The following is a 15404-nucleotide window of genomic DNA, read 5'->3' on the forward strand; positions in this document are numbered from 1 at the left end:
TCGGTGCAACCTTAGCTGATACCCCAGAAAATCTCCCTCTTTTTCAGAGCCTAATGCTGGAATGTATGGTTTTCAACAGAAGAGAAATACAGTCTGTCACAAAGATAGCACATCTCTGTGTACTGTACATCACCAGGTTCTACCTGTCCATCAAATCTACCTGCTGGTTTTGCCCTACAAGCCCCTTTGTAGTTGAATTCAGGGTCTTTTCAAAGCCAGCTCCCATACATCAATATTTTGCATCATATATTTCATCATATATTTTATTATATATTATTGTCCTTGCTAGTCTAGATGACATCATTGTTGGTGGCCTTCATTACAGAAGTCTCTCCCTGTGTGTTTATCTTCACATCTTCGCACCGCATAAGATTCCTCCCAGATCTGATAGACAAGAGCCCTCACTTTGTTGTTCCTGAGTTCTTTTTTTCATTATTTCCAGAGCTTTTACAGGCTCTTTTGTTGGCAATTTTGATATGTTTATTTACTGTGTCGATGGCTTTGATCCGAGCCAGGGCAGGGAGAGTGCTGTCAGGAATGTGTGTGTTGAGTAAATGTCCCCGTGGAGGAAAATGCTTGTGAGCAGGCTGCCATGTCCACTAAGGCTGAGGAGAGACAGCTGAGGGCGGTTGGGACTGATGCATAGCAGGTTGTGTGTCTCTCCAGGGCTTTAACAGTGTGCTTCTGCAGCACACCCAGGAAAACCCTGGTCACTTACCCATACACACACACACACGCACATGCACTATCTTGCACACACACACACACACACACACACACACACACACACGCACACACACACTGACCACTTCAGAGGCAGCTGTGTGAGGTCTGGGCTGCAGTATTTACACAAAGCCTGACCAAAAAAGATTCAAACTTCTGCAGCTTATGTGATCCAAGCTGATAAATCGGTTTGTCAATAGAGGACTTTTATTAAGATCATCTATCGACCAATAAATGTCATCCACACACCAAAATGATGGAAGTGCCTCCTGAACAAAAACAGCCTGTAAAACCTGCAATGAAGTTGTATTTTCTCTGCACATTTCATGTATTTAACAGGTTGAAATGTATTTAAGTCTTCATGCCAAGGCCATTTCTATCTTTGATCTAAAAGGAATGGGCTCCTTCCTTTTGGATTGACTTTGGTAATCCACTTGAATGGAGTTTACTATGAGAGGAGCTGGTACAGGGGCCAGTAGCTTTAAAACATTTTTTTTACTAAACTCTGGGTTCACTAACTATGTTGTTGGTGCTTTGTTTTATGTGTAACGGCTCTTATCATGCTGCTGCAGAGCAGTATTAGTGGTTAAAAAAGATGTTTTAATGCTTTCACCGTACTGCCCCAAGCTAATTAGTGCTAACCATGTACGGCTTCTAGCGACTGTTAACGATTCTCTGTGATATCTCTATTAATAGTTGTTACCCGAAAAGAAGTGTCCCGAAAAAGACCATGGGATGATTTTACACCGGAATTTCACTTTAAAGGGTAAAAAACTCTCATTACTGCCACTATCTTGTAAAGCGTGTGACTGAACAGATCGACTGCTTTCATGCTGCTTGCTCTCAGGAGGTGATAGCCTCTGTGATTGTATGTTTTTCAGTACAGCAGAACACGTCATGCAGGTGTCCTTCATTGATAGACATCTCTACAGTATCTGTTTGTGTTGTCCAGACTATAAGTCTAGAAATAAAGTGGCGATATAAACAATGCAGTTAAAAACAATTTTAGCAATGCTTTTGCTAATGTTTTATAGGTCAATCATATCATAACTGCTCTATGTTGTGGTCTGTGTGTCTATTGTTTCCAGAAAAGTTAAAATCAAGGTTGAGGACTTTTCTGTTTGATGATACCTTTATATAATCAGCTTGCCTTGTTATGTTGTTAAAAAATATTATTATTATTATTATTATTATTATGACTATTTATTTTGTAAAATAATGTGAAAGAAAAAGGGAGAGAGTATGGATCAGATTGTCCTTTTTTCCCCTTTTCTCTCCCCCCCTTTAAAGAGGGAGGGAGGTGGTCTTAAGGCCTTCATGCACTGGAGGCCTTTTTTTCATGCCATAAATCAATATTTATATACATCAATATTTATAACAATATAACTGTTATTTTTGTCATGAGTACTTTCACACAGAACAAAAATACTACACTGTGATAAAGCAACATAATTTTTTTGAATGAAGTCAATTTGTTTTAGATTTTGCACCATGAATAATGGCATGAGGATTATGCCTGTGAATGTTCTCATTTTCCCAGGTCATCGTTATCCCAAAAGCAATTTCATTCAAAAGCAACTGTACTTGGTTATTTGTCTAGTAAGGCATTTCACCTCTCATCCAAGAGGCTTCATCAGTTCATGTACACATCTGACCAGGCTGGGACTGGTCCAGCTAACTGGTGTGGAGATCCAGGTATTTAACCTCTTACAAGGCCGGTGATGTCACTGGAACCTTTGGTGCTCCATGTGCCAACGACCGTCGTTAGAGTGACAGTTGTTGGGGGGAAGTTGGTTTTGACTTTGTTAGTGCTCCAAGCTTGTGTTCCAGGGGGTGGTGAGAGTCAATTGTCTACATTTTTACTCTCACCACCCCCTGGAACACAAGCTTGGAGTTATCAGATTACTGCAACATAGAGATGATAACGTACCCACCAGCTCACAGGCCCAAGGGGAAGAACGCAAGCACTTGAGAGGAGCCCTCACAACTTGTGGCTACCCCAGCTGGACCTTTGTGAAAACGGCAGCTGCTTTCAGAAAGAAAACCAAAGTGGTTGAGAAAGAAAAAGAAAACAAGAGAAACAACATAGTCATTCCGTATGTGGCTGGAGTATCAGAGAAACTCAGGAGGATCTTCAACAAACACTGCATCCCTGTGTATTTCAAACCCAGTAACACACTCAGACAGAGACTAGTACATCCCAAGGACAGAACACCACACACCTGTGGTGTTCTGTCCTTGGGATGTACTAGTCTCTTCGAGTAAAATTAAATACCTGGATCTCCACACCAGTTAGTTGGAACAGTCCCAGTCTGGTCAGATGCGTACATGAACTGATGAAGCCTCTTGGATGTGAGGTGAAACGTCTTCCTAGCAAAATAACCAAGTCCAGTTGCTTTTGACTGAAATTGCTTTGGGGACATGAGGATTATAAAACAACAACAATGAAAGGTCCGTGGTCCCATTCAAGACAGCAAACTCTAGTCAGTTCAATTCAATTCAATTTTATTTATAGTGTCAAATCATAACAAAAGTTATCTCAGGACACTTTACAGAGTAGGTAAAGACCACACTCAATGACTTATTTATTATTTACATAGACCCAACAATTCCTCTGTAGAGTACGGTGGCAACGAAAAACCTTCCCTTTAACAGGCAGGAACGTCAGACAGACCCAGCTCTGTGGAAGACCGGTTGGGGAGGAAGAAAAGGAGAGAGAAAGAGAGAAAAGACACACAGATGGACAGAGAGAGAGAGACAGACACACTTCCAGAGATGCAACAGTAACTATAATAATATTTATAGTAATGTGAATATAACGTATATGTTAAGACAGTTAATACAACAGAATAGTAGAAACAAGCACAGCTAAGGTGACAGAATATGAAAATGATAATAATTATGGTGGCAAACATGATCAATGATGAGTAGTGGCAATAGCAGCTACGATACAGCTACAAATTTTATAGTTTATTAAACTAGTGATAGTATATATGAGTAACAGTGATAATAGCAGCAGGAAGCGTCATGTAGGACCACGGCAGCAGGCACCACCATGATCAGCAGAGACCTGCGAGACGACAAAGCACAAACAGCTCCGGGGAAGAAGCTGAATTAGTAACATGCATTGATGAGACATGAATGATACAGACAGAGAGGAGAGAAGCTCAGAGTCTCAGGAAAAGTATTATCCCCCGGCAGACTAGGCCTATAGCAGCAAAATTAAGCAGAATAAAGTCTTATCGTAAGCCCTAGCTGTAAGCTTTATCAAAAAGGAAAGTTTTAAGTTTACTTTTAAATAAGGGGACAGTGTCTGCCTCCCGAATAACATTTGGGAGTTTGTTCCAACGGAGAGGAGCTTGGTAGCTGAAGGCTTTGCTTCACTTTTACCTTTGGAGACTCTAGGAACGACGAGTAGCCCTGCATTCTCAGAGCGCAGAGATCTAGTTGGGTGATGTGGTACTATGAGCTCTTTAAGATACGACGGAGCCTGACCAATAAGAGCTTTGTACGTAAGGAGAAGGATTTTAAATTCTATTCTAGATTTTACAGGTAGCCAGTGCAGAGAAGCTAATACAGGAGAAATATGTTCTCTTCTATTTGTTTTAGTTAGTACACGAGCTGCAGCATTTTGGACCAACTGGAGACTCTTAACAGACTTATTGGAGCAGCCTGATAATAAGGAGTTGCAATAGTCCAGCCTAGAAGTAACAAATGCATGGACAAGTTTCTCTGCATCTTTCTGAGACACAATGTTCCTAATTTTTGCAATATTACGCAGGTGAAAATATGCAGTCCTTGTTGTTAGTTTTATGTGAGAATCGAAGGACATATCCTGATCAAAAATAACACCCAGATCCTTACTGTGGGGCTGGAGGACAACACAACATCATCCAGAGTAACAATTTCTTTAGCTATTGAGTTCCGGAGGCCTTTGGGGCCAAGTACAATAACTTCAGTTTTGTCTGAGTTTAACATCAGAAAATTGCAGGTCATCCAGCTTTTTATTTCCTTAATGCACATTTGAAGTTTATCTAACTGATGGGTTTCTTCTGGTTTGATTGACAAATATAATTGTGTATCATCAGCATAACAATGAAAATGCGTCCTTATAATATTTGCTAAGGGAAGCATATATAAGGTGAAAAGAATCGGTCCAAGGACAGAACCCTGTGGGACTCCGTGACTAACTTTAGTGTGCATGGAGGATTTGTCATTAACATGTACAAACTGAGATCTATCTGATAAATATGACTTAAACCAGCTCAGTGCTGTTCCTTTAATGCCAATTAGATGCTCCAGTCTCTGTAGCAGGATGTGATGGTCAATAGTGTCGAAGGCAGCACTAAGATCTAGTAAAACAAGTACAGAGACAAGTCCTTTGTCTGAAGCTATTAGAAGGTCGTTAGTCATTTTCACCAGTGCTGTCTCAGTGCTATGATTCGCTCTAAATCCTGACTGGAATCCTCAATTATCTCATTATTATGTAAAAAGTCACACAACTGATTGGCAACTAATTTCTCAAGGATCTTAGAGAGAAAAGGAAGGTTAGATATAGGTCTATAGTTGGCTAGTACCTCAGGATCAAGACTGGGCTTTTTAAGAAGAGGTTTATTTACAGCTACTTTAAAAGACTGTGGTACATAACCTGCTGATAAAGACATGTTAATCATATCTAATACAGGAGTGCTAATTAAAGGTAACACTTCTTTAAGTAACTTAATTGGAATAGAGTCTAGGAGACAAGTAGAAGGTTTTGATGCTGAAATAGTAGAGGTTAATTTGTTAAGATCGACTGTAGAAAAGCAGTCCAAGAATATATCAGGTCGTACAGTTTGTAAGGTTCCTGGGTTTGATGAAAAATTGGTGCCAAGCGAGTTGGTTTTGTCTCTAATAGTTATATTTTGTCATTAAAGAAGGTCATGAAGTCGTTACTACTGAGGGTTATAGGAATACATGGCTCAATAGAGCTGTGGCTCTCTGTCAGCCTGGCTACAGTGCTGAAAAGAAATCTAGGATTGTTCTTATTCTCCTCTATTAAAGATGAGTAATATGCTGCTCTGGCATTACGGAGGGCCTTCCTATAGGTTTTAAGACTTTCTTGCCAAACTAAGTGAGATTCCTCCAGTTTAGTGGAGCGCCATTTACTTTCCAACTTTGGCGATATTTGTTTTTGTTGCAATTCGAGTGTTGTTCTTAGAGAGCCTGCAACACTTTCAACAAGGTGATCAATTTCAGAGAAACTAACGTTAGTGCAGGAGTCTTGAATATTAGGATAAGGCATTAAAGTAAATGCAGATGGAATTGCTTCCTTAAATTTAGTTATAGCACTATCAGATAAACATCTAGTGTAGACACTTTTAGCCAGAGGTGAGTAGTCCTGTAATATGAATTCAAAAGTTATTAAATAATGGTCTGATAAAATAGGATTCTGTGGAAAGACTATTAAGTCATTCATTTCCACACCATAAACCAAAACAAGGTCGAGGGTGTGATTAAAACAGTAAGTAGGTTTATGTACACTCTGACTAAAACCAATCGAATCTAATAGAGAGATAAACGTGATACTGAGACTATTATTATCGCTGTCCACATGAATATTAAAATCACCTACAATGATTACTTTGTCAGATTTAAGGACTACATTTGACAGAAACTCTGAGAATTCAGACAGAAATTCAGAGTACGGACCAGGAGCACGGTACACTATAACAAATATAATTGGCTGCACAGTTTTCCAGGTTGAATGTGAAAGACAAAGAACAAGACTTTCAAATGAATTATAATTTAGTTTAGGTTTAGGGTTTATTAATAGGCCTGAGTCATAAATAGCTGCAACGCCTCCTCCTCGACCACAGCCTCGAGGAATATGAGTATTGATATGACTGGGAGGAGTGGATTCATTTAGGCTTACATATTCTTCGGGACGCAGCCATGTTTCGGTCAGACAGAGTAAATCAATATGGTTATCTGATATCAGATCTTAACTAGTCCTTTCAACTTCAACAAAGGCAGCACATACCAGATACACTTATTTGTCATGCCCCCAGTGTGAAAGGTCTTTAGGGATGCACAAAGTGCTTGAATGTGAATTAAAACATGAGGACTGTGTATGCGTTACACCCTGCAAAACGAAAGGTGGTGTTTAAAAAGCATTCACTAACATTGTACTCCATAAGATTGGGGATATCTTGTCTCTAGCGGCCTCTTTGACAGTAAGATGTAACTCCAGGTGAGCCTGTTCTTTCAGAGCCTCCATCTTGTCACGTTCACAGTCACTGTGTGTTGACAATTTATTTATTTTTTTGCTCCTTTGTAAACTTTATTGAAACACATTCACCTCTCTACTTCCAGTCCGTCCCCTATATGTCCCCCTCTTAAATCAAACACACACACACACACACACATATGTTCTATTACACTTCTGTCCTTACTACAAGCCTGACTCAGAAGTTGGGGTTCCCGATTGACGATTACAAGTGTTAAATTTTAAAAAGTGTTCAAATCTGGGCCGACAGACCAACGGCTGTCAGCAGAGTCACTAACATGGTGGCTTATCTATATCTTTCCCGCAAATGTCTCCACAGACATAGATATTGGAATACTAGGCAAAAAGGCGACAAGTGCTTTTATTAGTGGGCCACGTGATCAGTCACCATTGTTTTAACTCACTCTGTGATAGACAGTGACTTAAAAGACAATTAAATGGATGAAAATCTCATGGAGTACAACTTTAACTGACCATTGGTTAACTATTGTGTACAGTTCCTATAGAAAGTCACGATTCCCTTTTTAAATAGTCACTTTTTTACTTTTACAGCCTGAAATGATAATACATAAAAAAATATATATTTTTCCAGTGTGATTTACACATTTGGCCTTACAACATTCAAGTGAATTTTATTTTTATTTTTTCAAAATAAAAAATGAAAAACTAAAATAGCAGTGTTGTAAAAGTGATCAGTCCTCAGATGTAATCCTTTGTGGAGGCACCTTTTGCTTTAAATACAACCATCAGTCTGTTTGGATATGTCTCTACCAGCTTTGTGCACCTGGATTGGAAAATATTTCCCCATTCTTCCTGCAGAACTGTTGGAGTTCAGTCAAATTCTGTGGTGAGCGGTGATGGACTGCACTCTTCCAGTCCATCCACAGATGTTCTGTAGGACTCAGGTCAGGGCTCTGACTAGGCCACTCTAGGACCTTCACCTTCCTGTCCTTTAGCCACTGTGTTGTTTTTATGGAGGTGTGTTTTGGGCCATTGTCTTGCTGGGAGGTGAACCAACTTCCCATTTTCAAGTGTCTAACAGAGGGTTTCAGGTTTTCCTCAAGAATTTTGATGGACTGGGCAGCATCCATTTTCCCTTCAGGCCTGACCAACTGCCCAGTCCCTGCTGAAGAGAAACAAGCCCACAACATAATGCTGCCACCACCACGCTTCACTGTAGGGAGGGTGTGTTTTGGGTGGTGTGCTGTGTTTGGTTTCTACTGAACATAGAGCTTAGAGTTCAGCCCAAAAAGTCCACAGTTGACATCAGATGGAGGCCATTTAACTTGGTGTGTAATCTGGAAGGTGATTGGTTATACCTGAGAATGTTTACCATGGTTATTCTGAAGGGACTCATCACTTTTCCAACACTGCTATTCTAGTTTTTAATTTCTTATTAATTTTCAGAAATTTTGAAAAAAATAATCACTTGAATGTTGTAAGGCAAAATGTGTAAATCACACTGGAAAAATATTATTTTTTTATGTATTATCATTTCAGGCTGTAAAACAAAAAGGCGACCATTTCAAAAGGGAATCATGACTTTCTATAGACACTGTATCAGTCTACCTGAGACTATAGTATAATTAACATAGATTGATATCACAATACTAAAGATTATCACTGTTATTCCATTTGGTTGATACAGCAGTCCAGATTCACTGCTGTTTTTGCCACCCTGACAGTCTGTGTGCATGTTGTCTGACACAATTAAGGACTAATCAGCTTTTTTGAAACACATAAGCATCTGCACAGTAAGGCATAACACACCACCACCAAGGGGCTGTCTGTTCTCCCTGATTATTAAACACAAGTGTACTGAGGAGCTGTTTGAATATATGTTTCATCCCCATCTGATTATAAAGCTCTGTTGAACTGCTGAGACAGGCTCTACCTTTATCACTGATCCCAGCAGCATTCAAGCCTGGACTGAACAAACCGTGATGGTGTGTTGACCCGGGGAGAAACATGACACACATCGACAAACACTCTGCTAGTGACTGAGGTCAGCAATCAGCTATGTGTCTTCGTAATTGCTATTGATTGAAGAGCTGTATACACCCACATGTATACAGACATACACACACACACACACACACACACACACACACACACACACACACACACACACACACACACAGCAGTCACTTTTATCAGTCAGTGGACCCCTACCCCCCGCCCCCTGTTTCATCCATGTCTCCAGAGACGTCAACTCTGATCATCAAAAAACAGCACAGGTAAATCATACAAGTTCACCTTTATTATCACAGTGCAAGCCTTATACTGACACCAACGCGGCATTAATTATCTAAAAATCTCATTTTCATCCAGGCAAGATCCAAACAAACAAAAGCTGAACCTGGCTGATTAATTTTCAAAGATCAGGGAGGTAGCTTGCTGAATGTCAAGTACTTCAGGCTTGATACTTACAATCCAACTGAAATGATAAGCAAACAAATCTGCTTAGCAAATTACTTGTCCTTTGCGCTTTTTTGAATAATAAATTACCCAAAAGGGAGAAATTTATAGTTTATTGTTTCACAACGACACCTCCTGTCCGGGCTTTAATCACTTCAAATTCCATTGAGTCTTCATCTATGAAGACAGAGACATCCTGGAAAGGCTTTATTATACGGGCCTATAATTTCCTGATCATTTCATAGAAAGATTTTCTAATTTTGCCCTATTACTTTGATGTCATTTAGAGTACACCATAGCAAGCCATGCAGAACAAGTTGTCTTTGAACAACTGTATTCAAACAGGTGGTGACTGATGTGTGCCCTCAAAACTTGAGGTCACTAAAATAGCTGCACTGAGGTACACAAAAACACAGCAAGATGGTATGCTTGAGAAAGCTGCCTTTACTGACACGTATCTATTCAACTGTCGCCGATAAAACTGAATTCTAACTAAAATAACATAACATAACATAACATCTTTATTTTACTGTTCCTGATACTCTGAGCTTGTCTCCTCTCTGTCTGTATCATTCATGTCTCATCAATGCATGTTACTAATTCAACTTCTTCCCCAGAGTTGTTGTGCTTTGTCGTCTCACAGGTCTCTGCTGATCGTGGTGGTGTCTTTACCTACTCCATATGTAAAGTGTCTTGAGATAACTTTTGTTTTGATTTGGCACTGTAAATAAAATGTAACTCATTATCAGTTCCAAATGGCTTTGCCTCTTCCAGGACACTTCCAACTAAATTATTAGCAGATCCACAAATCCATAAAATAAAGGGTTATTGCAGCTGTTACACAAAACACAACTGCAGTACACATATATACTGTATTTCTGACTAAAGTCTGAACACACTTGTGTTGCACATGTTCTTGAGGAACAACATTCCACCAGGGAAATGATCATGTGCAATTAACATAGCCAGTCAGTCCTATGACATGTTGACCTATATTTACATATCATATCTTTGCACTTCTTTGACTTCCTGTCAAAATGACAACTAATTTATGAACAGCTCATAATTGCCTTCTGAAACCCATGATGTGAATAAGAGACAATGCTAATTGCAACCAATTTAGCTAATTAAAAATCAGATACATGTGTGTTTGTATTTGGTTTCATATTCCAAGGACTCCTACAAATACCCTATGTACCATACAAATAGCTGGAATTTACTCCATTTCCTTTTGGCTGGTGTGACAGGCTGTCCTACCAACTTGGCATGAATGCAACATTATTATTAAATAACATGGCCACCAAAGCCCTGTCTGTCCTTAATTAGCTTGTAAGCTACAGTTATCAGTGCAAGTTTGTTTACATTGTGTCATTGTGCCTTTGCCAGCTCAGCTGTCAATCAAACGTACCCGACCCACGTACTCAGACCCTCAGAGACAAAAGGAGCATTCCTCAATTACGTCCAAAAAAGCTTTATTGCTTCCTCTCAGTATTGGAAAACTGTCACTCAATCACTTGAAATGTATGTTGACTGAAAAAGGATGACATTTGGTTGGATGTCAACACAGCCGAAATTGGCCTTGCATACATGTGTGCACATTAGGGGTGGGTGATTTTCGATGGTGAAGGATCACAACGTGTTGATGATCTGCCAAAGCAGATTGATCGTAGTATCGTCTATAGGGCGCATTCTATTAACTGCTGTTCTATGCTTTTGCACAGACACATCAGTTTTGTTTTTTTCCTCAGCCAAATCTCACTATTAGCTAGTCAACCTCATGCACCGTCCTAAAGACACGTAGATCAACTATCATAGCGAACTACAGGCAGTGAGGAGTATGTCTCATCAGAAAATGAAAACTAAATTACCGTGTCCTAACAGCACAAGTGTCCACACTTATTCATAGAACGTGTGGAACAGCCTTTAAAATATGCGCCTGAAAACAGATAAATGTCCTGTGCACCAGCAGACTCCTAATGTGTTTAACAAGGAGTGAGGGTGTCATTGGACAGAGGCCACTTTCTTCCCAAAGTTGCAACACACACACACACACACAGTCACACAGAGTGTGCACATCTGACGGTAACCAAACTTTGTCTGAATCTTCTCTGCCAATGCTCAGGTATCTTCTCTGCCAATGCTCAGGTATCACTCCACACCAAGCTAAAAACTGCTCGTCGATTAATTGCTGCTATTTCTGATGTATCTTTCTGTGGGCCGGTCTCAGGGATCCAGCCAATCGTTTTTTTGATTCAGCGGTCCACCGTCAGCAGGATTAGAACATCATGGACTCACTTCTTGTATCCACTGCTGGGTTCCATTCAGCTGTGGATTCCATTACAAGATATCAAAGCACACCTCCCACTTGAATCTGCTGACACACGAGTGATCCTGGACTGCACAGACACATTTGTCAGACCCCCTCCTCTCTGTGTCTGCATGGCGAGGTTTATTCTTTGTCTTTGTGCCTTGACACAACATATTAATTGGACTGTTTTCTAACATGTGATATACCTTTCAATAAATTATTAGACATTTACTTGATGTTTAACATTTACTAGATTTTTTTTAAAGATTATTTTTTGGCAGTTTTCAAGCCTTTATTATATAGGACAGCAGCAAAGGGCCGCAGGTTGGAGACAAACCTGCCTCGAGGACAGTCAGCCTCTTTACATGGGGCGACTGCTCTAACCACTCAGCCGCCCATTTACTTGATATTTTATTGCCTCTAACACAGTGGCTGGGCAACAAATACACCAGACATTTTTATAAATAAATAGTTGCATTTTGAGCTTAACTCCCAACAGTAACATAAGAATCTATGTATAGGTTCGTAGTGATATCTAAATGCACAAGCAGGCACGTATGTAGTTATGTTTGTACATTCATTTGTTAATCAGTATAAGGGAGCTTTATGTCTATAGTCATTGCAATCGTAGTTGTAAGACATATCGAGAGGATTTTACTTACTTTTGGTAAAAGATTAACTTTTTATATAATATTTGGATAGAGGTTCATTCCTTAGGATAACTTTTCATAAAATAAGGATTTCTTTGCAAAACATTTGAAGTAGACCACTGGAAGAACATCATGGGTTTGTAGAGAACTGTTGACATTTAACTGCACACAGGAATAGCTGCATCTGTCTGAGCTGAACACTTTAAAAATAACAAGGCACCTTGTATTTGTACCAAGGGAGAATGGAGTGATTCACGTGTAAAAGTAGAAAAAGAAAGAATCCCCCTTTTCCCTGATGACTGCAGTCTCCTCTGGGTCCCTGTAGATCCTTTGAATGACCATGTCCTCCTCTGCAAAAACAACAGTCACACCAGTCACTGTAAGCTCATAAGCTTGATCGCTGCTACCACAGTGCTAACGTCAGTAAAAATAAATAATAATCAAAGTGAACAGCATCACAGTTTGTGTCATCACATGTGACTAAATAATTGTACACTGTTATCATTGTGGCACATAAGAGTAAATAACCAAGCAGGTTACATTTTAAAAGGTGTTTATTGATTTGTTTATATTTTGCAGTGAGTCGGGGGGGGGGGGGGGGGTTCCCGCCATGGACGTCCGCCATCGACGTACTACGATCATCAATCATCTATCTGTTATAGATTATAGATAGAAGTGCGAACAGATATGTGATTATTCAATTTTTCAATTCAATTTTATTTATAGTGTCAAATCATAACCAAAGTTATCTCAGGACACTTTACAGAGTAGGTAAAGACCCAACAATTCCCCCATAGAGTACGGTGGCAACGAAAACCTTCCCTATAACAGGCAGGAACGTCTGACTGACCCAGCTCTGTGGAGGACGGTCATCTGTCTTGACCGGTTGGGGAGGAAGAAAAGGAGAGAGAAAGAGAGAAACACAAAGATAGACAAAAGACAGAGAGACTGACACACTTCCAGAGATGCAAGCAGCCAGCGAGTAACAGTAACTATAACAATATCTATAGTAATGTGAACATGACCCACATGTTATGGCAGTCTGCATAGCAGAACAGCAGGAACACGCACATCCAAGGTGACAGAACATGAAAATGAAAATAATTATGACAAAATGATGAGTAGGGGCAATAGCAGCTACGATACAGCAAGACATACCACTGATGGTGTTTTTATGGCTACAGATTTTATAATTTATAAAAGTAGTGACAGAATAAATGACTAATAGTTATTGAAGTAGCAGGAAGCGTCAGTAGGCACCACCACGATCAGCAGAGACCTGCACACAGGACCAGGGCAGCAGGCATCACCACCATCAGCAGGGACCAGCACACAGGACCACGGCAGCAAGCACCACCACGATCAGCAGAGACCAACAATCAGGTCCACAGCAGCAGGCACTAACACCATCGGCAGAGACCTTCATACAGGACCACAGGACCACAGCAACAGGCATCACCACCATCAGCCGAGACGTGCGCGCAGGAACAGGGCAGCAGGCAGCACCCCCATCAGCAGGAACCTGATACACAGGACCAAGGCAGCAGGCACTACCACTGTCAGCAGAGACCTACACACAGGACCAGGGCAGCAGGCACCACCAGCACCAGCAGAGACTAGCGCACAGGACCGCGGCAGCAGGCACCACCCCCATCAGCAGGGGCCTGATATACAGGACCAAGGCAGCAGGCTCTACCAAAAATCAGCAGTGACCCACAGGCCTACGGCAGTAGGCACCACCACGATCAGCAGAGACCTCGGAGATGACAAAGCACAAACAACTCCGGGGAAGAAGTTGAATTAATAACATGCATTGATGAGACATGAATGGCATAGAGAGGAGAGAATCTCAGAGTATTAGGAAAGGTAATATTTCCCCTTGCAGACTAGGCTTATAGCAGCATCATTAAACTGAACGGACGCAGCTTTAAGAATAACAACAGCAACACAGCTGAGAGCTCGTAAGCCCTAGCTGTAAGCTTTATCAAAAAGGAAAGTTTTAAGTTTACTCTTAAATATGGGGACAGTGTCTGCCTCCCGAATAACACTTGGGAGTTGGTTCCACAAGAGAGGAGCTTGGTAGCTGAAGGCTCTGCCTCCCATTCTATTTTTGGAGACTCTAGGAACGACAAGTAGCCCTGCATCCTCAGAGCGCAGTGATCGAGTTGGGTGATACGGTACTATGAGCTCTTTAAGATACGACGGAGCCTGACCAATAAGAGCTTTGTACGTAAGGAGAAGGATTTTAAAGTCTATTCTAGATTTTACAGGTAGCCAGTGCAGAGAAGCTAATACAGGAGAAATATGTTCTCTTCGGTTTGTTTTAGTTAGTACACGAGCTGCAGCATTTTGTACCAACTGGAGACTCTTAACAGACTTATTGGAGCAGCCTGATAATAAGGAATTGCAATAGTCCAGCCTAGAAGTAACAAATGCATGGACTAGTCTCTCTGCATCTTTCTGAGACATAATGTTCCTAATTTTTGCAATATTACGCAGGTGAAAATATGCAGTCCTTGTTGTTAGTTTTATGTGAGAATCGAAGGACATATCCTGATCAAAAATAACACCCAGATTCCTTACTGTGGTGCTGGAGGACAACACAACATCATCCAGAGTAACAATGTCTGTAGCTATTGAGTTTCGGAGGCCTTTGGGGCCAAGTACAATAACTTCAGTTTTATCTGAGTTTAACATCAGAAAATTGCAGGTCATCCAGCTTTTTATTTCCTTAATGCACATTTGAAGTTTATCTAACTGATGGGTTTCATCTGGTTTGATCGATAAATATAATTGTGTATCATCAGCATAACAATGAAAATGTATGGAGTGCTTCCTTATAATATTTCCTAAGGGAAGCATATATAAGGTGAAAAGAATCGGTCCAAGGACAGAGCCCTGTGGGACTCCGTAACTAACTTTAGTGTGCATGGAGGATTTGTCGTTAACATGTACAAACTGAGATCTATCTGATAAATATGACTTAAACCAGCTCAGTGCGGTTCCTTTAATGCCGATCAGATGCTCCAGTCTGTGT

The sequence above is a fragment of the Echiichthys vipera genome (assembly GCF_963691815.1).
Source record: "Echiichthys vipera genome assembly, chromosome: 19".
In the NCBI taxonomy this organism is placed as follows: Eukaryota; Metazoa; Chordata; class Actinopteri; order Perciformes; family Trachinidae; genus Echiichthys; species Echiichthys vipera.